The sequence below is a fragment of the Antechinus flavipes genome, chromosome 1 (assembly GCF_016432865.1).
Source record: "Antechinus flavipes isolate AdamAnt ecotype Samford, QLD, Australia chromosome 1, AdamAnt_v2, whole genome shotgun sequence".
Taxonomy (NCBI): Eukaryota; Metazoa; Chordata; class Mammalia; order Dasyuromorphia; family Dasyuridae; genus Antechinus; species Antechinus flavipes.
This window is the reverse complement of record NC_067398.1, coordinates 302,848,345-302,874,445: the sequence shown is the minus strand read 5'-3', so window position 1 is coordinate 302,874,445 and position 26,101 is coordinate 302,848,345. Positions and strand designations below refer to the sequence as shown.

Sequence of the window (26,101 nt, the reverse complement as noted above, 5' to 3'; positions counted from 1 at the left end):
GGTCCTTTGGTACCTTTGTGGTCCCAAAGTTTGAGATCTCTAGTGTGTCTATTTAGATTTGGGACCCTTTGATTTTATTCCTCCTACTGCCTTTAGCTCCTGGATACTTGAGATTCTCTGGTGGATGACAGCATATTGGTAACTATATTTTGATTAGCCTTTGTATTTAAGATGCTCAATATGTTTTTCAGAAATGGAGGTTGAGATCCTGAGCCAGGACTTCTTTATCATGCATAAATGACATTATTGCAAGATGTTTGTTTGGGTAAGCTATATGGCATATTGAGTGATGCTTGTCTCTGCTAAGGAATATGAGGCTGTGCAATTCACACCTACTTTTGGAATTCAAGTGAATGATTTCATTCTGACAGGCAGGAATGACAATAATAGACTAAGGCACCTTATGTTCAGATAAGACACAGGGACAATCAACTCTCAATTCATTTTTTTAGATATAGATTTATCTGCTCAAATTGGTTTGTAAGCTGATAATACCAAATCACTTACCTTTCCTAGTACCCAGTTTCCTCATCTATAAAATGAAGTGATTGTAATTGATCACTTCTGAGGTCCTTCTCAACTCTATTTTTAGGTCCTAAGTGTTGACTCATTTTGCCCTCACATGGGGTTTCCCTTGGGAACATCAAAATCTGAATTGCTTTTTCTCCTCTCTCTTCAGCAGGAAGCTTAAAGGATCATAGATATATAGATGGAAGAAGACTATTACGTAGTCCAACCTCCTCATTTTGAAGATGAAAAGGTGAGATTCAAAGAGGACAAATGACTGGGCAAAGATCAAACAAGGAGCACATATCAGTGGTGAGATTTGAAACCAGATTCTTTGAGTGGAGAGTCAGCAGTTTTCCTGTGACCAGGGCTTTGATATCAATTCATTGATCTTGATAGCTGCTGACTCTCCATGGCCTTAAAACGTCCAGAAGGGAACTTCAGAGGCTATCAAATCCAACTCTCTCCTGTTACAGATAAGGAAATTGAGTAGGAGAAAGGTCAAGTGACTTAGCTAGTAAATATCTCAGGTGGTATTTCCTTCCTTCCTTCCTTCCTTCCTTCCTTCCTTCCTTCCTTCCTTCCTTCCTTCCTTCCTTCCTTCCTTCCTTCCTTCCTTCCTTCCTTCCTTCTTTCCTTCCTTCCTTCCTTCCTTCCTTCCTTCTTTTTTGATTCCAGGGCCAATGCTTTATCCTTTGTACCAACTAACTGCCCCTCAGGTGGTATTTGAATCTAGGTCTTCCTTGTTTTTCACCACATTGAACAGTATCATCATCAATGTGATGTTAATGTTAGAACATTGGGCTATATCAAGGCATCCAAAAAAGAGGAAAAGTCAAACCCACCCCTGATCAAAGAGTTCATACTCTGTTAGGGAGATATAAGGCAGAAAAGGGGCTTGTGAGATTCTTCTATAGTGCATCTAGTATTAATTAGAGTGAGACTGATTTCAGTTGTGTGTTAGTTCAGATTTAATGTTACAATGAAATGAAGGACTTGTAGGTCATTGAATCATTAACAAAGAGATATTTATTCAGTCCTAACACAACAAGGACATGCAGGAAAGCTCCAGTGGCACTTAGCTCCAGTAAACATGGCTTCTCTTGTCTTCATATAGAAAGAGGTGAGCTCAGCAGCAAAGAGCATAGTGACTCATAACATCTTCTGCATCCATAAAGTCTGAAGAGAACAGATCTATGGATGTGATTTATTATGCCCCCAGTTGACCCAGGAAAACACATCAACAGAACCAGATGCCACCTTCTGCTGCAGCAAGGGAGTTAGAGATTGAGTCCTGTCTCCCTGCCTCTTTATCAGCCAATCAAATCTAAGATTTATTTCTTTTTAGGAAAAATTTCATCTAATCCATATTGGGGTGATAGAAGTTTGGTTCTGTTACATACAGTCAGTCATACATGACACATAATAGGACTAGGTGATTTTCCCTTCCAGTTCTAAATCGGTGATTCTATTATATATGTATACTTACACATATAAAATATAGTTATACACATTTATGAAGATATTTTTTGGCTTTGCATGAATATTCCATACTTGGAGTTGAAGTTAACTAAAGTTCCATTTGTAAGAGATGCAGTTCAGATGCCAGCAGCAACCTGAAGAGGGAGGAGGAATTACCAGATGGAAGACAGACTCTATTTCCTTCAGGGATTTATGTCTTTAGCATCCAAACCACTTCTGTAGTTTGAATCCTGTTCTTCAGCTGTGACACTGGGATGGGTGGGATGTGCTGAGCTTAGTTCTGGAAGCTGTCTGGAAGTGATGATGGATTTCCAGAAACAGATACTATTTTAATGCTTCAGCTTTATATCTCTCCCAGGAGATCTTTTTCATATGCCAGATGGAACAATGTCAAGGGATTCCCTCCTGTTCTGCCCTCTCTCCAACTTTAACTAGTTTCTTTTTGTTTCTTGATGATCAACTTTGCTATTATGAACATGATTTGGGGACCTTTGATAATTGTAAGATTTTCATTGGCACTATGACTGGACTCTTAAGACAGTAAATTTTTGTGCTGTAGTAATAAAAACCCCACAGTTAAGAGATGTTGATGAAGAAATAAAGTACCCCAAGTTAAAACTCCTCGAGTCCAATTGATTACTATGTATTTCTACGTGTTCTCAATTTTAAGTTCTTCAGAATGAAAGGAGAATGAATGATCCTTATTGTTTTGTATGTAACAGTACCAAGGATTAGGACAATTTATTTGTGGCAGGTTTTCTTTAAGGATAATAGATATGTGGGTTGTTAAGTGTTAGAAAATAGATGACTTTTATTACTGGAAAATACTCCAAAAATTGGTAAATGAATGCTCATATGCTAAGTGAAGTGAACCAAGAAAACATTGTATACAGTAACAAGAAAATTATGTAATGATCAACTGTGATCAACTTGGCTCTTTTTGACAATGAGGTGATTCAGGTCAATTCCAATAGATATGTGATGGAGAGAACCATATGCATTCAGAGAGAGGGACTATGTGGACTGAATGTGAATCACAACATAGTATTTTCACCTTTTTTGTTGTTTTTTGCTTGCTTTTCTTTTCTTTCTCATCTTTTTCCTTTTTTGATCTTTTTTTTTTTTTTCTTGTGCAGCATGGTAAATGTGGAAATATCTTTAGAAGAAGTGCTCGTCTTTAACCTATAGATTAAAGCAAGGATTGCTTGCTACCTAGGAGAGCATTGGGGGGAGAGCGGAGGCAGGAAGGAAGGAACTCAAGATTTTGCAAGAGTGAATGATGAAAACTATATTTGCATGTATGTTGAAAATATAAAGCTATTATCAAAATAAAAAAAATTAAAGGAAAAAAAATAACAATCCAATTCTCTAAAGAGGAAATAAAAGGTTTATCTTTGGAAGTAGCTGGGCTAGAAGAAACAAACAAATAAATCCTTTGATTAATTTAAAAATAAATAAATGAGTGATCATAAAACATATAGCCTTGGTGAGCAGTTAGGTGATGCAGTGGATAGAACACCAGCCCTGAATTCAGGAGGACCTGAGTTCAAATTTGGTCGCAGACACTTACCACTTCCCAGCTGTGTGATCCTGGGCAAGTCACTTAATCCCAATTGCCTCAGCAAAAACAAACTAACAAACAAGCAACAACAACAACAACAACAACAACAACAACAACAACAACAACAAAAACAGAGATTGTTCCTGACTTACCTTTAATAGGATATATTCTTTGAGTTATAACTTTCAGTAGTTGTGATGGGTTTGCATGGAACCATTCACACTCTCCAATCTGGTATGTCTTGTGACCAATAATACATAGTTTTAAGTTGGCTGGCCTGGCTTAATGTTGTCTATTTTTATGAATTATAAGGTTATTCAATCAATCAATAAGTAGATAAACCAGTGGTATATGTCTCATTGACATCAGTTTCTAAAAAATGAGCTAGAGTCTCATAGATCAAAAAGAATTTTTTTCAATAAAAAAAGAATTTTTTTATTACAAATTTAAACATCCACAAACATATTTTATTATATAAAGAACAGAAAAGAAGTTTGTAAATGAAACTGTGAAGTTCTATAACTTCATAGTTTTTTCAAGTGTATATTAGATAAAGTAATAATTCTGCCCTACTTGTCTCTGTCCCCTATAAAACTTCTTTTTGATCTCTTCCATGTATTTTTTTAAAAAGCTTTTTATTTTCAAAATATATACATGGATAATTTTCAACATTCACCCTTGTAAACCTTGTGTTCCAAATTTTTTCCCTCCCTTCCCTTTACCCCTTTCCCTAGAAGGCAATATATGTTAATCCAATATATGTTAATCATGTGCCATTTTTCTATACATAGTTCCACAAATATCATGCTACACAAAAATCAGATCAAAAAGGAAAAAAAATGAGAAAGAAAACAAAATACAAGCAAGCCATGTCCATCAACATAATCTTGCTTTTGCCGTTTATAATGATCTCTTGGTTCTACTCATTTCACTTAGCATGTTCATGTAAGTCTCTCCAGGCCTTTCTGAAATCATCCTGCTGGTCGTTTCTTATAGAACAATAATATTACATAAGATTAATTTATCATAACTTATACAGCCATTACACAACTGATGAGCATCCTCTCAGTTTTGTTTCTGGACACTACAAAAAGGATTGCCACGCATATTTTTGCACAAGTGGGTCCTTTTCCCTCCTTTATGATTTCTTTGGGATACAAGCCCAGTAGAAACACAGCTGAATCAAAGGGTATGCACAGTTTGATAGCCCTTTGGATATAGTTCCAAATTGCTCTCCAGAAAGATTGAATCAGTTCACAAAACTCTACCAACAATGTATTAGTGTCCTAGTTGTCCCGCATCTCCTTCCATATTTGTCATCATCTTTTCCTCTCATCTTACCAATCTGAGAGGTGTGTAGTGGTAATTGTCTTAATTAAGAGTTGTCTTAATTTGTATTTCTCCAATCAATAGTCATTTCGAATACTTTTCATATGACAAGAAATGGTTTTAATTTCTTCATATGAAAATTATCTGTTCATATCCTTTGACCATTTATCAATTGAAGAATGGCTTGAATTCTTATAAATTCTTAAAAATTCTTATAAATCAAATTTACATGTATTTCTCTACATATTTCTAAAAATGAGGCCTTCAAAAAGTTTCTAATCAAAAACAGCTCATTATGACCAATAGGGAAGTCATCAAACTTGGTTGTACAGGGCAGAAGTCTAATCTCTTGGTTTTATGATCTTTAATTTTAATAGAAGGATAATCTTAAAATCAGGAAGCACACATAAGTGCGCTCTTATCTAAATTTATGAAAGCCGACTGACAAAATTCCAAAGGCTCTTTATAGGTCTGATTTCCTATTTTTTGACCTTGTTTCTATAAAACTGGAATGATCCCAATCATCTCTGTACTAATGGTCACCTTGAGAATTCCTAGACATTAGGTCCCGGGAAGACAACGTCAAAAATGTGATGGTAACTGCTTTCTAAGAGCTTACATTCTCTGGAGAGGATTTAAAACAAACATAAGGACAATTGAGGAAGGGAGTAAAGGAGACAAAGGAGGGATCAGACAATGAATTCTGGGAATACTAGAGAAAAGAAAGAACATCAATAAGTCCAGGAGGAAGATTGGTGGAGAGGATCAGGAAACATTTCCAGGAAAGTTATGCCAAAACTGAGCTGAAGAGATAAGAATTTTAAAAAGGCAGAGATGAGGAAGCAGTGTATTCTAGGTGGAATGGCTTCTATGAAGTGGGCAAGTGGGAGATGGCATATCATCATCATCAGTAAATGCTAGTTATCTAGGATAACTGGAATATAGAATGGATTAATGAGAAAAAATGTGTAATAAATAAGAAAAGGAAATTGATACTGGATTTTAGGACTTACATGTCAAGCTAAGGAGTTTGCATTTTATCTTAAAGGTAATAAGGAATCATTGAAGCTTCTTAGGCAGGGGAATGACATGATCATTTTATTTTGGCAACTGAAGGACTAAAGAGAGAAGTGATAGAAATTATTTTCTATTAATACCCTGTTATTAATTATGATCCAGACATTTTATTTCCTCATTCAAGGACTGGTCTCTTTCAGTTAGCCAGTCTCTGAGGGACATGGCTGACAGATGTGTTTGTCAGATGGGGGGGATGACAGATGGGGAACTTACTTCTCAATCTTGGGCAGGACCCTGCCCAACTAGGAGAACTTGCTTCTGTTTAGAAGATAAACAGAATCTAATATAATCAAGCCCTTGCACCCAGCTCTTTTGAAAGAGAAAATCAATCAGAATGGTCTGGGTGGAGATGGATTCCTCTGCATAGATTGTTAAAGGTGTCCGAGTCACATGATAAAGCCACATTTTCAGCTGGTGGAACTGATCATCAATTTGATTATTAGCTAGTCTAATTAATAAATTGATTAATAGTTACCCAGAAACTTTGTTTCTTTGATTTTTCATTCATTGTAGAAAAGACTGATGGCAGAAGGAAGAGTGATACATTTTTTTCCTGCCACTAACTAGTAAAGGAACTCAATTTTCTTATCTGGATCTCAGTACTCTCATCTGTAAAATGAAAGTGTTGAAGCACAAAATTTTCTAATTCCAGATTTAATGAAATGCTAATTCAGCAAATACTTATTAAATCTACTATATGCAAGGCATCAGAAATACAAAGACAAAAATGTATCCTTATGGACATCTAAGAGGTTCAGTGGTTAGAACACTGGACCTGGAGTCAGGAAAATCTGATTTCAAATCTGGTCGCAGGCACTTATTAGCTATGGAATCCTGGGCAAGTCATTTAATCTACCTCAGTTTCCTCAACTATAATGTGGATCATAATAGCACCTAACTTCCAGGGTTCTTATGAAGATCAAAATGGGATAATTATAAAATGCTTAGCACAATGGCTGGAATATTATATATTTATTCCTCTTCTTTTGTCTACTCATTAATATGGATAATAGAATTACCTAGTATATACATGGATCACAAACTTTTGAAGAATCATTGACCACTTAAATGATAAATCATTTTCTTTCTTCCTTCCTTCCTTCCTTCCTTCCTTCCTTCCTTCCTTCCTTCCTTCCTTCCTTCCTTCCTTCCTTCCTTCCTTTCTTCCTTCCTTCCCATCCCTGTGACTCCTTAGACCAGAGCACCTTTTCCTAGTCAGTACTCCCTTCTATGTATTATGTCTCCCTATTAGAATATAATCTTTTTGAAGGCAGAGAAAAATCCCACTTTTGAATTTTTGTCTCTAGTACTTGACTACTTAGAATACATCTAATAAGTACTATTCATTCATTTGTTCAGGAGACTCCAAGTTTATAGCCCTAGGAGACCAGCAAGATGGGTGCCATTAACAGAACAAGAGACTTGATAGGAATAGTTTTATTAGATATCATAAAATCATAGATTGGAAGTTAATTCTCTTGATTTACATGTTAGGAAACTGAAGCCTAAAGAGATCAAATAAATTTGTCCAAGGTCACTCAGGTAGGTAGTGCTAGAGCCAGAGGGTAAATTCTTAGTCTACAGATCCTGGCTATTTATAGTATATACCTATTTTGAGGTCTTGAGGAAATTTATGTGGAGAAATTCAAGAGGCATGTGGAAATACACACACACACACACACACACACACACACATAAAGTATTACAATTTTGGGTGAGGATGAGGAATCAAGTTATAGACTATTAAAAATGAGGATATATATATATATATATATATACATATATGTATACATATGCATATGTACACATATTTGTTGATTGATTAATAGAGGTAGATAGATATGAGTCATCTGTATAGAGCTGATAATTGAAGCCATGGGAAAAAATCAGGGAGAAGACCTAGAACAAATCCTTGGGAAATACCTGTTTTTTTAAAGATAGTCAAGAGGAGGATGAGGAAGCATTAAAAGAAATAATTTGTTAGATATAATCTAAATTGCAATCAGGTTTTTGTTTTATTCTTCCAGGTGGCTTTACTCACAATGCATCCAAGTTTGAAAAATGGATTGCTGCTAGAAATAGAGGGACCAGAATTAGTCATAATTTCTCCCTCTACTGTTGGTTGACACATCCCTGGACCCATTTGGAAAGGTGGGGGTGGTACTGGGGTTGAATTTGGGAGGGAAGGGGAGAAGAGAAAAGTGGTTTTTTCAATTGTGTGAAAACAATATTGGGAAATAATATTATGCTTCTTTTCTACCCTCCAACATAATTTTTTATCTCCCTCTCTTCTCTCCCCAACATACACGGGGAGCAGATTCCAACAGGCACCAGAATGAATGGATCCTGAGATTTTGAGGTCTCTGGGTAATCTGTCAAGGTTCAGTAAATTCTGTGGAGCTCCTGAGAGAAACCCACCAGAGAGAGGATTGCACAGCCCTGGGCTTATTGATTGATGATAATTATTCAATTTGGAACAAGACAACTATTACCTTGATGGAAAATTTCATTTGTAAATCTGTTTCTTTCATACTCCCTTCAGTAGCCCACTCCAGCATAGCCCCACTGTGATGAAGCTTTGCCAAGATCTCCTGTCTGCCCTGGGCTTTAGCATTCCAATGATCTAGAGGGACGTTGGGGAAGATTTGCAACCCATACCCTTCTCCTCATTAGCCTGATTTTTCACTTACAGTAGATTTCAGGGACAGGGGAGCATTGACTGAGAACTTCAAGATTTTTGCAGATAAGGGAACACTCAGAAAGAAAGCGCTCCCTGAGAAGAGAACTTGGTCCTGATGTAGTGAATTTGGGGCAAAGGATAAAGTAGTGAATGAAGTGAATGGTGGGTTATCTATATCTACATTTTAGCCTCCCCCAACTTTGTCTCCTGTCATTCCTGACCCACTAACTAGCTGAGTGATCACAGGCAAACCAATCCATTTCTTAAATCCTGAGTTTCATCATTTGTAAAATATGGGCTTAGACTAGACTAATGGTATAGCCAAATAGAAACAGGGGAAAGTAAACCTTACACAGTATTCTTGTGTATTAACTAAGAAAAGCACATATAAATATTATGTTTGATTATATTTTTATTTGGTTAAATATTTCCAATTTCTCCTCTCCTGTTCTCTCCTGTCCTCTCCTCTCCCATCCACTTCTCTCCACTGTTCTCCCCTACTCTGATGTCTGTTCCTGTTTCCTCCCTTCTCCTCTTCACCCCTCTCTTCTCCTTTCCTTTTCTCTTCCCTCCTTCCTTTTACCTTCTCTTTTCATTACCCAAATCAACACTTCCTTTCTTCCTCTTAACAGAGTACCTCATCACACTTTACAAAAAACAATCCTCAAGTTTCTTGTCACATCTCTTTCATCCCAGTTTTATACTTCAGTACCACCTCATTTTTTTTTACCTTTACCCAGCAAAGGATAAGCTCATTCTTTCCCTTGCCAATACCAACTTCTCTTTTTGTTTCCTTGATCCGCTCTTCCAGTCTGCCCAAGAGTTTGCCCCTTCAATCATTCTATTTCTTCCTAAATTTCAATCCTTCTTCATCTATTGGCTCTTTCCCTGTTGACTGCAAACATTCCCAGACATCTACACACACACACACACACACACACACACACACACACACACACACACACAACCTTCTCTTGACTGTATTATTCTCTCAAACTGATATTCTATACTTCTTTTCCTTTTTATAGTCAAATTTCTGGGGGAAAGGAGGGGAGTAAAGAATTTCCTGTTTGCATTTCCTTCACACCTCTTGCAACTGGATTTCCAACCCCACCAGTCATTTGAAACCATACTTTCCAAGGTCACCAATAACCTTTATATTTGCTAAATCTAATTTTTAAAAAACCTTTTTTTCAATTCTAAGCTCTGGACTCATTGAGTTTTCCAAAGAGTGTTCTATTATGGTTCTCTTCTGATCTGCTGGAGAGTGCTTTATTAGCATGCTTTGCAGGTTTATCATCCATGACCTGCTTCCTATGTGTTTGTTTCCTAGGGTCCTATCCTGCTTGGTCTTTTTTCTCTTTCATTCACTATCTTGGTGAACTTAACAGTTCTGTGGATTCAACATTCATATCTTTTTCTTTCAAGGTCATCACCATACTTCTAGTTACCCAGGCTCACAGCCTAGGAGTCGTATTCAATTTTTCACTCTCTTTTACATCTTCCCCCTTCCCCTCCCTTATCAAATGAGATAATTCTTGGAAAGCTCTTAGACAAATTCTTGGCCCATTGGAGGTACTTAATAAATACTCATTCCTTCCCTTTCCTATAAGTAGTCAGTTGCCAAGTGAATTGATAATTAAATTATGAAATGGGGACAGGCATATCTGATAGGTTCTTTGGGTGCTCACTAGGAAAGATCAGAATAGCAGTGGGAAACCTGGCAACAAATGCACTTTAATATAGTAGAAATTGTTGTTTGTCCTTCATTCTCTTAAAGGATCATGATTTAAATTGTGGAGAGATTTAAGTGCCTCACTTTCCCCTCAAGAATCATTTGGATTCATAAGCAACAAAAAGTGGGGAAGAATACAGAAGCCGACAGTGTTGCTTGGAGAATGGAGGAATGGGATGATGAGGGAAGGCAGCATGGAGAAGAGGATGGATAGGGGGAGAGGCTCATTAACTATATGTTAAGAGTTGGCAATATTAGGCAATGTGAATCCAGTGGAGATGGAAGAGTACTAGGGGAGATGTGTGAGGGGGAAGAGTTTGAGGTCTCGTTTTTATAGCGCTTTGGGGAAAATAGACCAACTCATATCTGTGCCATCTTAGGCTGAGTTCATTAACATATCCAAATCATCTCAAAGCGTTTAGTAAAACTTCAAAGTTTTGTTTCAAAGTCATCAGCTCCTTATTGATGCTCTGCTTGTCTGGAGCTGTGGAGATCTGCATTTTGTTTGGAATTTATCTATCATAAGATCAGAAATCTTGATAAGCACTGTCTAGATGATTTCTCTGGATTTAGCACATATTACCAGGGTGTACATTTTAGTTAAAAGATGATGTAGTTTGTAAATTAAGCTCCTTTGATCTTTGGAATGGTTTATACATGATTTCCTGGTTTCCTTTTTAAATCTAGTTTATTGCTAAAACTTATTGTTTAGGAATGTTGGTTGGGGGGGGGGTGGCAACCAGAACAAGATATGATTTTGGCATGCCAAGTCCTTTCCTCAACTTTTCTTGCATGTGTCTTTTTATCTCTACTCAGAATACAACTATTCTAGATCAGGCTTTCCTCATCTTTCTCTCAGACTATTGTTTTCAACTCTTTTTTAGGTCCCTCTGCTTCTTGTCTTTTCTTTTCCCAATATATCTCCCACACAATTGCCAAATAATATTCCTAAAATGCAGGTTTGAGATAAAATGTAGATCTTTACCTTTGCTTAGGAAGCTTAGGTAGTTTTGTATTGATCTTAGGACACTATAAATTCCACTGTTTGGTATTTAAGGTTCTTCATAATCTGATAATCCATCTCCAATTTTTTTTCAAACTGACTATTCATGATTCCCCTTCATACACTCTACACCAAGGATTCTTAAGTTGTGATCTACAAAGATATCTGGACAGATTTCAGGGATCTCAGATAGCGCCTATAAGAAGTAAATCAAATAATGTTTATCTCAGACACATACATATCTGGATGCAAACTTCCTCTTTGTGGGGTGATAATGGGTTGAACCTGGGACAATGAAGTAAATTACAGGACCAGAATGCATCTGTCAGACAAATAAAATTGTGATAAAAACTATGTTTGTCTTTTGTGCTTCTCTCCTGCTTTTTTTTTTCTTTCTCTCTGCCCAATCTTAATGATTGAGTACAAGAATTTGTCATACAGGGACTGAAATTTGAATCCCAGCTTTTGTAGTTATTATGACCATTGGATCTAGGGCAAATCTAATTCTGGAGGGCCTCAGTTTTATCATCTGTAACATGAGGGGCTTAATTGGATTATCTCAGAGGTCCTTCCTAGCTTTAAATCTTATAATATCCTGAACCTTACTCCTGAATTTTCATTTCCTGTCCTGTCCTTTAAAACCTTGCTTTCAGTTGGTGGTCAATCAATCCCATTTATTATTAAATAATAATTTTGTCTAAGTTGTTGCCTTTTTCAGAGTATTTAATTTTAACAGGAAAAATCTGAAAACTTAAAAGTCTTCAAGATACCCAAATTTGCATCTTTAGTGGTTGAATTTTGGGTACCATGAACATCAGTGGGAGGAAATATATTTAGGACTGGATAAGAGTGTGCTAGTGTCCCCTCAGACAGCATCACAGAGACAATCTCTTCTGAGACCAGCAGTTCTTAGATGGCAGGATTGATTCATTAATATACCATTTCAAATTTTATTATCCCAAGGAGAGAAAACAGAATCTTAGAGATTCATGTAGTATTATAAAAAGACCAGATTTACTATTCTCAAAGCCTTACCAGAGTGAACAAGGAAGAAAAAAAGAAAAAAAAAACCCCACTAAATTAAATTGACCAAAGAACAGATAACAGAACATTTGGCAGCAGAGATGCTCTGGCAAAGGCTAAGTGGGCTGGGAAAATACTTAAATAGAGAAGAAAAGGAGGAAGGGAAGTTATAGAAAAGTGTCTCCTCTCTTCTCTGGGGTGATAAATATTCTGCCTTCTCTGACCAGAAACAGCTTCTGTAGGTCATTTATCACAAAGGCCCTATAAAAATCAAGTGAATAAGCAAGAGTTTTGGGGAGGAATTATAGCGGTTCTATCCTCTCTTTCTCTCTCTGAATTATCTCTGATTATGGCCCTGGTGGAGAAGCTGCCTTCTTAGCTCATTCTGTCATTTTTCCTTCTCAAATGTTTTGAGATTTTTCCTTTCTTGGAGTAGACCAAAGTTTACCAAGAGAAAATTGGACCCATGCAGAGCTGTCTGACTGCCAGAGGCTAGAGTTGCTAATTCACTTTTTCCAGGCTTCAGAGGAACTTAGGTCACTCTAACCCTAGCACATCATATTCCCAGGTCACTTGCAAGGGCTTACCTGAAGCATGTGCAGCTTTGGAAAGGAAACTTTTATCATCAGTATTGTTATTAAATTGTGTCAGTTTCTTCATGACCCTGTGAAGCATATGGCGGACTCTATGATGCTGTGAACCATATTGTCCATGGGGCTTTCATGGCAAAGATACCAGAGTGATTTGCCATTTCCTTCTCCATTGGATTAAGAGATGAAAGTACTTGCTTAAGGTCACAGAGCTAGGAAATATCTGATGCTGGATTTGAATTCAGGTCTTCTTGATTTTATATCAGTACTTTATCCACTGAGCCATCTAGCTGCTTGTTCTTATCATTTAAATCTAGTTATTTTATTTGTTGAAAATATTTTAACCAGGATGTTTTGGAATTTGTATTCATGTTCTTGGGGATAAATCTTAAGCATTGCCATGGGAACTTGTAAATGGGTCTACTTATCAAAGTGTCATAAATTTAGAGTTGGAAAGAGTCCAAAGGATCATGCATTTAATGCTGATAGAAGGGCAGGGAAGTCATTTTGTCTAGCCCATTTTATAGACAAGGAAACTATAAAAGTTCACTAACTTTCTCAAAGTTACTAATTGCTAATTGCAGATCTTGTATTTCAATTCAATTCCTCCAACTATAATTTCAGGTTCAGTCCAGTATCTTGAATTGCCTCGTCTATGTAAAGAGTGGATCACCTATTTGTTTGTCACTTGATGGTCTGAGAGACCATCTGATGGCAGACTTCATTTCCCTTCCCCAAATATTTTTCCCATTGTCTTGGTATGATTGGTGAAATTTTACTATGAGAGATTAGCATAATAGAACCCTAGATTTAAATTGGGAAGGGGCCACAGAAGTCACTGAATCCAAACACTTCATTTGACAGATGAGGAAACTGAGCTACAGAGAGTCTAAATCACATATCCAAGGTGCTATAAGTGGCTACCCTTGGTGCTGGGCTTTGCCTTAGAGTTGGGAGGGACTTTAAAAGTTTTTTTGTCTAATTTCTTACTCCTTGCATAAATTCATTTTAGGGAATTTCTGATAGGCTCATTGGCCCTGGGTTCCCTATACTTGCCAGAAAGATATAAGAGAAAATAGCTTTTGGCTTATGATTTTTGTTCTAGTCAATCAGCCAGCCAGGCAGGTAAGCAGGTAGGCAGGCAAATAGTCACGAAGAATTTATTAAGTACTTACTATGTAGGAGGAATCATGCTAAGAAATCTGAGAATACAAATAAAGGCAAAAACTATCCCTGTTCCCAAGGAGGTTACATTGATGATGGTGATGGGGACAAAATGTAGAGTAATTAGACCTTTGAGGCTTTAGTAGCTGGGGAGACCAAAGGAGGCTTTCTGAAGGAGTATTTTAGTTGTCTTAAGTTAGTGAGGGATTTATTTTTAAAAATTGTTTATGTTTAATATTAATTAAAAAAATAACTTCCAGTTAGTAGTGTTATCCCTTCCTAATTGTCTTGAACTTAACCACGTAGTCTATACTTTTTTTATATTTATTCTGTATATATTTACATATGTACTTATTATCTCTTCTAATCGAATATAAGGTCCTTGAGAATAGAGGTTATTTCTTTCATTGTATTATATCCCCTGACACATAGTGGGCATCTAATAAATGCTTATTGATTAATTGATCAATGTTTCAGAATTATTCTCTGAAAGGAAGTGATAATTTTATAGCCAAACTTTAGAGACCACCTATAAAACTTGCCTTAAGAACTGAGTTCTATGTGATTAATGGTAGGTAATATAAATACTCCTATAGTGAAGCTGTTCTTTAGAAATTTTGATTCCTTATATAATGCTATCACTATCCATGGATTAGGACAGAGGAAATTTCTCTCTTCAGGTGCCACATTCTGAGGGGCCAGACTTCCCTACTTTCTTTTCTTTTCTCTGTTTCCTTATCTATCCCCACGGAAAGCTCTGTTATCAAAAAGAAGTTTCCTTATGTTCAGGTGGTATGCCAGGTAAGTAAATGGAAGTTTGGTGCAAGCTTGCATGAAGAAAATCTTCCCTCTACTTCATAGAATTCATCACTGTCATCTGACTAATTCTTATGGATCATGATAAATTAATGATTCCCTTTCTGGTAATAAAAATTCTTTAATTGGATACTGAGTTAAAATTCTATGCATATACTAAATAGTGAATCTCATATCTCAACTTCTTTTCTCTAGAGGGTTTTAAATTGAGCTACATAATGTGAGGGTAGTGAAGAAGCATAAACAAACCCAATGCAGTCAGAAATATAAGAAAAACAAGAAATGGGGGAATTTTTTGCAATGTGTTTCTTTGATAAAAGTCTCATTTCTAAAATTTTTACTATGTGGTAAGCATGAGTTTGGTGGGTCATTAGGTTTCATCATATAGTCAGGGGATGATTATGTGATTAAGAATTATCACATAAGTACAGGCTAACTAGTAGGGTAAAAACATAGGCCTGAATTATAGCTACAGCTAGTTATAGTATTGTGAGAAGGAAAAGGATAATGTACACAATAACAGCAATGCTACAATGGCTATCAACTGTGAAAAACTTAGGCACTCTGATCAATATAGTGATCCAAAACAGTTCCAAAGGATTCATGATGAAAAATGCTATCCATCTCCAGAGAGAGACCTAACGAATTCTGAGTTTGAATTGAAGTATATATTTTTTCATTTCCCTTACTTTTCTTGCTTCTCTTCCTCCCTCTCCCAACATGATTAATGGTCAACAGAATGGCAACTGGGAATTCTTTTATAAGGAAGATATTTAAGACAGTGAGTGGATGGTGATAATGGAACAAAGACCAATTTGACAATGGATGTAGTCTCAATAGGAAAGAATGTGGCTGATTTCCCAATGAGTCCAGGTTGGACCCCTGTTAAGAATGGTGGGAAGAAGGAAAGTACTAGGAGAGCAGCATCCAAGCAATTGGAATCAGAGGGGATGTTCTAGTACAGTTGTGACACATAGCAGAATAGCTTAGTTAAGGATGGCAAAACATTGGAATGGTTATCATTAATAGCAGGAGAGATATTCCTGTCTCTCAGACAGACAAAACCCTGTTCATTCTGTGATTGTTCAGTCTCTAGCACTCAATATAGCACCTGTCTTCCCTTTTGTGAGTGGGAATTTTTGTGTCTCATTGATTAAAGCAATCAACTTATAACACTTCCAAATGAGCTTGTTGCATAAAGTGAGGTGCACTCATAAACCACAAATTGTTCAACCCAAACACTCTTGGAGGAGGGGTGGCAAAGGGGGAATACTGGGAATTGCTCTCCTATGGAATCTCCTGCCCGCTGAACTAAATCAGCTCTATTTCCCAGGCTCCCTCAAGTTGTTCTGTTATTGGCTAGCATCCCTTGCTCAGCTGTGCAGACAAGAGTTTCATGAAAGCAATGGGGCTCACCTATCTACTCATGCCTAATGAGCTAATCAAGTTTAAAGTCGTGATTACAACTATTATCAAAGGAATTAATCATCTGTTCATCCAGTCACAGTAAGCTGTGGAAAATAATTAAGAATCAAACTCTTTTTTATGAATATTTTTTTGGTTCTTGGAACAGATTGTTTTGTCTTTTTGAAATTTCACCTGCAGGGGTCACTGGAATGTTAAGATTCAACCATGAGTGATTAGTGGGAGTGAGAGGAAGTGGGGAGAAGAGCTAAAGAAACAGAGAAAGGTGGTTGATATCATCTTTGTGGCTTCCTTCTGATATACAGAGACTAATCAGGGGTCCATGGTGATTCCTGTTGTATTATTGCATTCCTGATCCAAGAACTTTCACTGGGTTCCTTAGTTGTAGAGACTCATATTTTGGAAACTTCGGGAGACTCGGGAAATGAAGCAGATTTAGTAAAATAGGCAGGTATAGTAGATATTTGCTTCTCTTCAAATCTTGGTCCTTTGTCTAGGATGTCAATGCTATGGTATTTGCCTTGCATACTTCAAGGTAGCTGGAATAATCAACTCAGTAGAAAACGTGGAACAAATACTTGAAAATGTATATACAATGCTACATTGCTGCATTAATGTACTGTTGGGCTCAGAGAATGACTAGTTGCAGAGGAAGAAAAGGTGACTCATTAGAGCTGAGTGTTCAGACACTATTTTTTTCCCCCTTTCTTTTTTTTCCTGAGCTTTATGAAATTTTTTCTCTTTAAAATATTTTGATAACTATTTCAGATAACTGGTTTCCTTTGTAATCTTATGTCATTTATTTTATGTATTTGTAAACATTATTTTGAGAAATACTCCATAGTTTTTATCAGGCCTCCAAAGGGGTCTAGGAGAAAAAAAAATACTCCTGGATTAGTTAGTAGAAAGGATGATGCACAGTTTTTCTTTCTTTTCATTTTCAAAGTCACCTTAAAAATCACAACCTTATTTTTAATTTATAGAATACACTGATTCTTAGAGGTCAGGGCACAGTGGAGAATTTACCATATATTAAGACTGGAAGAAACCTTAGAGATCACTCAATTTACCATTTTTGTCTCACCCCTCCCTGCTCCTTTTTACCAATAAGTTAATTACAGTATAGAGTTATTAGGAAGTTAAAAGATTTGCCTAGACTCACATAGCTAGTGAGTATCAGAGGTGAGATGAGATTTGGACCCAAATCTTTCTAATTTAATGGTCAGTGCTGTATCAATGCTACCATGATGTCTGGTGCATTGGCAGGGCCCTAGTGGTGAGAACTGTTTAATTTGAACTTAGGAAAATTTTTTTATACTTCCTGCTAAGGCTATCTGATGCCTCCAAGAAGGACATCTATGATGAGAATAGCCTAATTTATCATTTTGGTGAATTAAAGAAACTGGTCTGCTCTAAGAATGGGGTCTTCAACTATCTGTCTAAGACCCGGCTCATTTTCTACTTTCTCCATAAAAACCATTTCTACCTTATTTTCCTTATTTTCTTAGTCTATACTGATTTCTCTCTTTTCTTGACTTCTATAGTATTTATTGTTATTGTTTATATTATATACTGTCATAAACTTTCTACTATTGTTTCATTCCCTAGCATAGTGTTGAATAATTATTGATGAATACTTGAATGAAATCTCTGTGTTCAGCTTTTAATGCCATCTCATTTCATGTAGGAGTTTGAAAACATTATCAGATCTGTGGTTATTCGCTAGGAAGGACTGAAGCAAAGAAGCAGCTTCCTGGTCCCTAGAAGCTTGTTAGGGAGGATGTGATGTAATCTGATATTAACTACAAATTGTCCCATTAACAGGCAAGACAGCAGCATTACGATCATGCTTTCTGTGCTCCATTTATCTCCTCTTCAGCATCTGTTTCCTCACCTTGCTGACACATGGGAGCTGACCCCACATGCCAGCACATCCTTCTTTCTATGGTGATGACTTAGGAACTAATATATAAATTGATTTTCCACCTGGTCTCAGTGCATAGAGTATCGTGGTCATGGAACCCAGCCAGAATAGTCTATCTAGCCAGAGGTAGATGTGGCAGCTGGCCAAGGGAAGTGTGACTTTTGAGGAGCACTTTGGATGATGATATGATACCTTCAGACATTAAAGACAGCTTTGGACACTGTTATTATATTCTATCATACTATGTAATTATCTGTATAATACAATTAGATTGTTACATAATGAATGCTGCTACATACAACACTGTTCTATTTCTTATATTGCTTCATATGTATCAGTGATTTCTCTCCATGAAGATTCTTTTGAATTCTTGGACTGGGATTTATATTATGTCTGGCATAGTTAATTGTCAGTGAATTAAATAATTATTACAGGATTATAAAATGCTAAATCTAGAAAGGATCTTAAAGATAATTTTATTCCAATCTCCTCATTTTACAGGTGAGGAAACCAGGTCCTGAAAAAACAAATAACTTACTTATTACTAGTAAGTGTCAGAGACGAGATTCTAACCTTGTCTTTTGATGCTGAATTCAAAGTTTTCTTCTACTAAATCACATTGCTTCTTTATTTCAGTCTTTATTAAGGATCAGTAAGCAGACATTTATGAGCAATTTCATTGATATTGAAGAATGGTAATGCTTAAGGTGGAGAAGCTACGTGATCTAGAGTCAGGAAGGCCCATCTTTCTAAGTTCAAATCTGGCCTCAGATGCTTACTAGCTGTGTGATTCTGGGTAAGTCAATTAATTCATTTGTCTCAGTTTTCTCATCTAAAAAATGAGCTGGAAAAAGAAATGGTGAACCACTGTAGTACCTTTGCCAAGAAAAATCAAAATGCAGTCATGAAAAATTAGAAACAATTGAATAAAAAAATACAAAATAAGGTAAACATTTGATGGACTGAAGGGGACTCAGGTGCTGTTTTGTAAAAAAACATCACTGAAGCCCTAATATCACAGATATTTTCTTTGAAGGGGATAATCTCGAGGGAATTTCCTTTCTCCTTCTTACCCTATCATTATATAACTAAATATGTTATACCTCACATTTGGAAGAATATGAACTTTTTGATCCTCTTGATAAAAATAAAGATATTAGCCCCCTTTAAAATATTTTTGTATTTTGTATTTGTATTTTTTCTAAAAATATTGTTAGTTCTTTTGCAGCTTTATTGAGGGTAATTAAAAGAGTTCCCTTATCAGTTGCTGTAGGATACTAATTATAGAGTTAAGCCTGTGGTCTGGCCCCTTCTGGTAAGGATGATTACACTAAAAAGAACTGTTTCCTCTCATTGATAAAAAATTGCTATATAGAATATTGGAAAATAGATTGTAAATCAATATGACCAATTGCTGAAAATAAATCAAAAGAGCAGGGAAGAGTTGGGTTATAACAGATTAAAAAAGATGGCTGAACAAAAAAAAAAAAAGAAACTAGGTAACACAATGGAGAGGGCAAAGTTAGGCAGATCTGTATCCAAATCTTAACTTAGATTCTTATCATTTGTGTGGGCAAATCATATAATCTCTGTGAGCTTCAGTTTCCTCATTTATAAAATGAGACTATTGAATTTGATGGCCTCTGATATCCCTCCTAGTTCTAAATCCATGATTTTCTGACATGAATGGGATCATAGATATAACTAGAGAAAATTTGCACCATTATAGGACAATGTGACTTAATATGATCAAATTGCCAACATTTGCTGAATTTTGGAGAAAGGAGCTCCAGAAAAATTCTGTTTCTATTTCATTGACTACACTAAAACCTTTGACTGTGTGGATCACAACAAAATGTGGCAAGTTCTTAAAGAGATGGGAGTAGCAGATTATCTTGCCTATGATCTGAGTAAACTGTATGCAGGTCAAGACGCAAAAGTTAAAACCAAAAATGGCACAATTCGTTGGTTTAAGATTGAGAGAGGAGTGCAACAAGGGCTGAATGTTGTCACCTTAATTATTTAACTTTTGTGCAGATTACATCATGTGAAATGCCAAACTGGATGAATCAAAAGCCAGAGTTAAGATTGCCAGAAGAAATATCAACAATCTCAGTTATGCAGACAATACCACTCTGAAGGCAAAAAATGAAGAAGAGTTAAGAAGCCTCTTGATTATGGTGAAAGAAAGAAGTATAAGCCTTCTCCCCTAAAAGAAAAGAAGAGAAAAGAAAAGAAAAACCCAAGAACTTAAGATCATGGCAAAAATGGCAAAAAAAAAGATCATGGAAAAATAGAGGGAAAAGAAATGGAACAGTATCAGAATTCATATTCTTGGGCTGTAGATGGTGACTGCAGACATTAAATTAAAAGACACTTGTTCCTTAGAAGGAAAGCTATGAAAAATCTGGATAGCTAATTAAAAAGCAGACATCTCCTTGCTGACAAAGGTCCATATAGTCAAAATTGTGGTTTTATCAGCAGTGATATGCAGCTGTGAAAACTGGACTATAAAGAAAGCTGATTTTTTGAATTGTGGAGCTGGAGAAGACTTTTAAGAGTTCCTTGGAAAGCAAGGAAATCAAATAAGTTAATAGTTGAAAGAAATTAATTAGACTATCCATTGGAAGGACAAATATTGAAGCTGATGTTTAAATCCTTTGGTCATATATTGAGATGAAAGGACCCACTTGAAAAGACTTTTAAGTTGGAAAAAACTGAAGGCAAAGGAAAAAGATCATGGTAGAAGATGAGATAGAGAGATAGTGTTATAGAAGCAATGTATATGAGTTTGGAAGATAATAAAAGATAGATGGACCAGTTGTGCTCTGGTCCATGGAGACAAGAAGAGTCTGACATGATCAAATGCCTAAACAGCAAACAACAATGATAACATTTCCGAGGACATTGTTCTCTAACTCTATTGTATAAAAGAAAGAATTTGCTAAAGATCATACCAAAGAATGATTTGATGAGCTAGACTCAAACCCAGTTCTTCTAGATTCCCAATTTAGTGCTTTTTTCACTGCAGAATACTCAAAATAGCAAATTGGTCCTGCCTCTTACCCCTTGTCATGACAGAGACTCTGTCACCAAGTTAAGCTGAAATGGCTGAAAAAAGAAGACAATGTCTTACTTGAGAGCTATTTATAGACTTAAAAGGAAAGAAAAAGCAGCTTGCTAAAAAGAACCACTGGCCTCTTAATTCTTATGTTTCCTAGACTTGGTATAAATAAATCAATTTCAAATTTAATTTCTGATGCTTTCCTCTTTCAAGATTCCAATCTCCCAAATTCTTTTATGTATTCTCTAGACGGTTCTGACATGCTCAGGACACAAGTGGCATAGTGGATAGAGTTTTGAACTTGAGGATCAGGAAAAGCTAAATTCAAATTTAATCTTAGACATTTACAAGCCATTAAACCTAGGCAAATCAACCTGTCAAATTCATTTTTTTAAATCAATAGAATGGGCATAATAATAGTTCCTACTTCACTCAAAATGAGGTAACATAAACTGTTTTGTGTACCTTAAAGTGCCATATAGATATTAGCTATTATTATTTTAAATTAGAGAAAATTCATCTTTGTATTATAAAACAAAATAAAATAGCACCCTATCACATAACAAGGAGATGTACTTGATGGAGATGAACAGGTTGGAAATTCATATAATATTTTTCTCTTTGATCCTCAAGGAGTTAACTTGGACTTGGACTGACAAGAGCAGATTATAATTGACAGTGGTCAAATTTCCTTCTTTTTATTTTATTTTTTTATTTTTTTTTTTTTTATGGCAAGAGAAGGGGAACTAGCCATGGAGGATCCCTCAGAGAAAGAGAGATATTCTAGATGTTGTGTAGAGGCAAAGGAACTGGGATGGGGAGTCCTTGCTTCTTTATCACACCCTTCCAAATTTGTGAAAGTGGAGTAGTCATCAACAACTTTTCAATAGTGAGACCAAGAGAGACAAAAGAAGCCCCTGTGTCTGAGTGCAAGCACTATTGTTATTTTTGATTAAGCAACAATTGGGGTAAATTGCAGGACTTGTATAATAGACTGTAAGCCACCTTCGTCTGTGTGCTTGGAACTCTGGTACTGCTGAATTTCCAATTTCTTTTTTGCCTTTTAACTTTCCCCTCTTTCTTTTGGTGAGGCAATTGAGGTTAAGTAAGTTGCCTTAGGGTTACACAGCTAGTTAGGTTTTAAGTCAGATCCTCCTGACTTTAGGGTTGATGCTTTATCCACTGTGTCATTTAGCTCTTTTTACTGTGTTCTGTTTCCCTTTTTCTTTTTGAAAGACAACCTCTGCCCCCAAGGAGCTTCTTTTGATCTACCTACCTATCTACCTACCTACCTGCCTTCCTATCTATCTATCTATCTATCTATCTATCATAAAGACTGGACACTGCTGCCTTGGCGTTACTTCATATTTGAATCTTTTTACCAAATTGTTCTTCAGAATGACTGAATTAATTCATAACTCCACCAATAATGAACTTCTTCTACATCTCCTCTAACAATATTTGTAATTTTCCTTTTCTGTCACATGAGACAGTCTGATAGGTGTCGGGTAGTACCTCAGAGTTGTTTAATTTTTGTAGTCAATAGTGATTTAGACTATTTCAAAAATATGACTATAGATGGATGGTTTTGATTACTGCGACACACAACACTTTCAAGAAGCTAAGAAATATTGAGGAAAGAGGAAGAGAAACAATTGTACTCAACTAAATAGGATTAAAGAGGCAAAAAGATATGAGCAAAGAGGAATTTTAGCCAGATAAATTGAAAGCACTGTTTTGCAAGCCTCAAACATATTTTTAAGGAAATAAGCAATTAATTTTTTCAATAATGAAAAAATTATTTTTTCTCCATCCCAAGTTTTTCTTTCCTGTCCTCCATCAGAAAAGAAATGGGGAAAACCCCCCCAAAAACTTTTGAAACAAATATGCATAGTCAGGCAAGATTCTTTGGCTATGTCCCACAACAACAGTAACAACTGACAAGCACCACCCACCACCATTGACAACGAACCAACCATATCTGTATGTATACTGAATTCATTTCCTTTTCTGTCAAGTTTCATTGTTGATCTTTTGGAATTTTGGTTGGCCACTATACTGATCAGAGTTCTTAAGTCTTTCAAAGTTGTTTGTTTTAATAATGTTCTTGTGGTTCTGCTTACTCCATTTTGTATAAAATCATTAAGTGTTCCCAGATTTGTTTTTGAAATTGTCTCTTCCATTAATCTTTTATGGCACAGATAGTATTCCAATGTACTTTTCAAATAATATGCTTCTAGATATTTGTTGAATAGGCAGTCTTCCTAGCAGCCCTCAGGTGGCTCCATGCAGGTGACTGGCAGTCTATACTGCTTTTGCAGATGGTTAGTTCTACTAATAATTGCAAATGCTGCTTCTGCTAGTTTCTACAGCCAAAATGAAATTGAGGGAGGAACAAACATTCAGTGCTTCCAGGACTAGATACTTAGCTGATCTAAATTATTCAGCTTAAGGAAAATAATTAGATGTAGCACAATTTTGGGGGGAATAAAATGAATACCTTTCCCCTCTAATCTTCCTGCTCTTACCCCCTACAATTCTCTTGCAATTATAACACAGAGGGGAAGGAACTTATAGAAGACATTGAAGGAATAGTTGCTGAAGTTTTCAGCTAACTATTTAGTCACTCAGCCCCAATCATTGTACTCTCTAGAGTAATATTTTAAAAGCAAATTTTATTAATATCCTTTGTTTTTATATAATCTAGATTTCTCCTTGCATTCTTTTTCTCCTCCCCTTCCAAACTAGTATTGCTTATGATGGAGAATTTTTTTAAAAAGGAAAATAGGAAAAATGAAAAAAAGAACAATACCAAACAATTGATTAAACTCTGTTAATTTATTCAATGTTCCACATTATGAACTTTGACTTCTATAAGAATAGAGAAAAGACTTTTCATATGTCTTTTTTATTTTGTCTTTTGCAGTTTTGCAATATTCAGTTTTCTATGCTTGTTCCTTCCATTTTTATTTTTGTAATTATCATATACAATATATTATTTGCCTGACTCTGCTTACTTTATTTGCTTCAGTTCATGCCTTCCTATGTTTCTTTGTTTTCATCTTATTATTTCGTTACATTCATGAGCTATTTGCTTAGATATTTCTCAAATAATGGGCATTTTTGTTGTTTCTACTTCTTTTTTTGCCACAGAAAGTATCACCATAAATATTTTGGCTTATATGGAGTCTTTATTTTTGTAAATGATCTTTTTGAATTATATGCTTATCAGTGAAACATTTGAGTCAAAAGGCATATATATTTTAGTCACTTTATTTTTATTACTCCAAATTGCTTTCCAGAGTTGTTCTTAGTTCCATCAACAATGAATTATTGTGTTTGTCTTTCTATAATACAATATTGACTGATCTCTTTTTTCATGTTTGCCAATTTGTTGGATGGAAGGGAAACCTCAGGATTCTTTTGACTTACATTTTTCATTTTTATTAGCAATTTGGAATATTCTCCACTAGCGTAATAATAATGATGATTTTTCTCTCATTTGTGCTTCAACCCTTGTGTTAGATACTGCAATCATTATTATCTTCATTTCACAGAAGAGAAAACTTAAGTTGCAAAGACAAAAAATGTCAAGAGTTGTTTCAACTGGTCTCCCTGACTTTAAGTCCAGTGCTGTATTATAAAACAATATTTCTACCATTATTACCCCAAACACCGCCATCTACTAAGCTTTTCCACATACTGTCTTCCTGGAGGATTCAGTCACTGAAGATTTATTAATCACTTTTGTGTACTAGACATAGTGCTAAGTTGTAGATATTTGAATTCAAGATAAAAGATAGTTATTGCCTTCTAGGAGCTTATGTTTGAATGAGGAAAATAAAAGGAAGCCTGAAAGTCAGGGAAGTAGTGGCAAGGTAAGCATAGAAGTAGAAAACCTGCATAAAGAGTTTAGCTTTGTGGGAAGATAAAAATGGCTTGGGTGCCCTTTTTAAATGCAGAACCTGAAAGGAATCATCCAATAATGAGAGTGAAGGATCCTTTCAAAGTGTAAATTTTAGGGCTGAAGATGTGGATGATGATGACGATGAGTTTTCTGGATAAGGTTGGAGAGTTTTCTGAGAGTATCCAGAATAATGCAGCCTGTTATGAAAAGAAACAGGGGAACAATGTCAGTACAAGGGGAGGCACAATTTTTTAGTCAGCTAATAATATGTTGAAAATTCTTCCAATGGGAAAACTTGTTCATTTTCACTAGCAAGTTGCTTTACATACAGCATTTTAATATAAGCAGTTAAAAAAAAGATCAGACCATGGTTACATTATGACACTTCATCACCAGAATCATAAAAAGTTTCAAAGAAGATAAAAGAGATAAATTCTTTGAAGCAGAATTATTACTTAGAGCACTTTAAAGAGATCAAATTATGATCCATCAAAGAAAGATGGAGCTGTTGGGGGGGAGGGAGTGAGGTTTTTTTCAAATACCTCTTCAGACGATAACATTTATTAATTCACACATGATTGTGCTGCACTCAATCCCAGCTTGGGAAGTAACTGACACAATTTAACATGCTAAAATGGGATAAATCATAGAAGATATGAGGTAGCGAAATTGAATACCCACACAGCAGAAAATCCTCTGACACCTTTGGGTAAAAGCATGGAAGCATCATTTGAAGCTATTCTTTTTTCCTTTTAGATAAACTAACTTCTTGCTCTACCCATTGTTTTTATTGAGTTCTGTAAACCTGAATCTA

General features: G+C 35.8%; 1 long non-coding RNA gene across 1 annotated transcript; it reads left to right on the top strand.

Annotated features, from left to right (window-relative positions):
- The first annotated feature begins 681 nt into the window (after window positions 1-681).
- On the top strand, window positions 682-21,784 carry LOC127539398 (uncharacterized). The gene is made up of 3 exons (XR_007947915.1): window positions 682-760; window positions 18,953-19,112; window positions 20,354-21,784. It is a non-coding gene; the product is annotated as an uncharacterized LOC127539398 (long non-coding RNA).
- The last annotated feature ends 4,317 nt before the right edge of the window (window positions 21,785-26,101 follow it).